The 2808-nt window shown below is 37.0% G+C and overlaps 1 non-coding gene across 1 annotated transcript; it reads left to right on the forward strand.

Annotated features, from left to right (window-relative positions):
• The first annotated feature begins 261 nt into the window (after window positions 1-261).
• TRNAI-GAU lies at window positions 262-336 on the forward strand. The gene has a single exon. It is a non-coding gene; the product is annotated as a tRNA-Ile (tRNA).
• The last annotated feature ends 2472 nt before the right edge of the window (window positions 337-2808 follow it).

Here is a 2808-nt window from a genome sequence, read left to right on the forward strand (position 1 = left end):
CTCCAGTAAAATTTATTTATGTAAAATTTATTAATGTAACATCAAATACACATCATCCTTCTAAAATAAAGTACTAGCAAATAATATACATAAAAATAAACTCACGTTCAAAAACAAAGTCACTAACATGAAAATGTAAACACGTAATGAATAGTAAAAAGTTAATAAGGAATTAACATTATTTAATATTTTCAAATGCTATCTTTTGAAAAAAAGCAGTGTATCATCTTTAAATCACACATAAAATTTCACCCAAGGGCTGGCCAGTTAGCTCACTTGGTTAGAGTGTGGTGCTGATAACACCAAGGTCAAGGGTTCAGATCCCTGTATTGGCCAGCTGCCCCACAAAAAAAAAAATTTCACTCAAATGTTCCAGCTGCTGAAAAAAGCTCTTTATGACTGTAATAGTCTGGGGACTAGTGAGGAGATAATTATGAGCCAACTGCAAATGTGTCCTTTGGTTCTTCAAATAATACCATCTCTTATTTAATAATCTTAAGATCTTTTTGAAAACTTTTTTTGCAATTTTTTATAGGTAGCAACCTGTAGTTTTTGTTTCACAGAATGCATTTATGATTTATTTCATCTTCTTTGTTTTATAAATTTAGAGTTAAATAGTATTGTGCTCATCTTCCACTAGATTGAAAACACTTTAAGAATGAGAACTATTTTTGCAATAGAAGCTTGCAATGCCACAATACAGTTGCTTATTGCATCTTGCACAGAACAGATCTGTCTAGACTCATAGACTATGCATCGAATTGTCTTTTTATTTCAATTGAAAAAAATGAGTCATTGTTTTTAATCTTGAGACATAATTGATTTGGATGTCAGCCTTTTAAAACAATAAATGTCATTACTACAACAAGTGAAATGTGATGATTTGATACTTAAAAATGGTACAGTATATCATACTGAAAACTGATAATGCAATCCCTAGTAGAAAGAAAACTCAAAGAGTTCTGTATACAGGCTTTCAGTTTATTTTAAAATATATATATATTTGAACCATTCACCTTCATCCATAATAAAATAACTTTTCAAAAGCTAATTTATAAATGTCAATTTGTATCACATACTAATATCCAATCAATAAGAAATTATCAGAATAAATATACAGATTTAAGGAGAAAGAAATGTATGGTTTTGCCTGATCATAATTACTTAGGGAAAAGCAGTAATTCAAAATTCTTGTAACCATAGTGGGAGTATATTCAAAAGGTGGTTTTGCTGGTGATTACTTGATATTAATCTGCCAATATACTACTAAAAGACTTCATCTAAGAGAATCTAAGAGTTCTGCTTCCTTGAAATCACCAAGTATGTGTTGACTCTATGCAGCAGGAAGAGATTAGATTTAAAAACCAGTGATGGTCTCTACTCCCTCCTCATAGTCTCTTTAAGGTCTCCGTTCCTCAATTTCCTATGTGTTAAATAGTGGGAAACTTGTCAACCTATTGTCTTTCTTTATGTCACACTGAAAAATAAAATTTATGAAGCTCTTTGAGTAGGTTGGTATACGAATGATCTGAGTAGACAATTCCCTATCAGATTTTAGGGGTCACTAAAATTCTGCCCTTCAAACTACCTATGTTAATCAATTGTCACAAGAATCAAAGTTCATCACCAGGCATTTGCTTTTGGAGTTAAGCACTGTCTTCTGCATTCAATACTCTTCACACCTATGAAACCCCTTGGGGAGGAAAGCATAATCAGTCACTGTTATCTTAGTGTGGGCTTGTGTTTTATTTTTTTATTTTTTTATTTTTTATTTTTTTGTCTTTTGTCTTTTTTCCGTGTCCGGCAAGATGATGACAGAAAAGGGGGACATGAGACCTTGGGGGAGGAGCACAGAATAATAGCACTCAGTGTGAGAGAAGCAAGGCAGGAAGGTGGGGTGGAGAGACCAAAGATCATCTAGCCCAGCTTTCTCTCTTGCTCAGTTCTATGCTGCTCTCTACATGAAACCTCAACCCTATTGATACTGGGTTAATTTCTACTCTATTGATCTTTGGAAAAGTCAACTGCCGGCTCCTGAAGTTGAACCAACATAACCCGGAAGTTAATGAGGTCTCTTCCCAAATCACAATGGGAAAGAGAAGCCACCTCAGAACACCGAAACTGACCACGCCGAGTCCTAAAGAAAAGGGCTGCAGAATGAATGAATGCGTGGAGTAGTGAATTAATGGTTTGGCACTACACACTTGAGGTGAGGGAGGTTACAATGCGTCTCATGGATGTGCCCAAGCTTCCAGTCTGTCTTGATGCTTTTTGTTTTATACATTCAGGCTTTGGCACAACGCTCCTGAAGTTGAACCAACATAACCCGGAAGTTAATGAGGTCTCTTCCCAAATCACAATGGGAAAGAGAAGCCACCTTAGAACACCGAAACTGACCACGCCGAGTCCTAAAGAAAAGGGCCGCAGAATGAATGAATGCGTGGAGTAGTGAATTAATGGTTTGGCACTACACACTTGAAGTGAGGGAGGTTACAATGCATCTCATGGATGTGCCCAAGCTTCCAGTCTGTCTTGATGCTTTTTGTTTTATACATTCAGGCTTTGGCACAAAAAAGCAGTGGGCTGCTCCTCGAGGCGGTCTTGTAATTGGGAAATATCTCCTTTTAACTCTCTCCCGATTAAACACCCAGGACAACCTAATCAGAGAGCACTTCTTTTTTTTTTTTTTTTGGTCTGTTTTGTGACCGGTAAGGGGATCGCAACCGTTGGCTTGGTGTCGTCCGCACCGCGCTCAGCCAGCGAGCACACCAGCCATCCCTATATAGGATCCAAACCCGTGGTGGGAGC

The sequence above is a fragment of the Galeopterus variegatus genome, unplaced genomic scaffold, assembly GCF_000696425.1.
Source record: "Galeopterus variegatus unplaced genomic scaffold, G_variegatus-3.0.2 Scaffold7492, whole genome shotgun sequence".
Taxonomy (NCBI): Eukaryota; Metazoa; Chordata; class Mammalia; order Dermoptera; family Cynocephalidae; genus Galeopterus; species Galeopterus variegatus.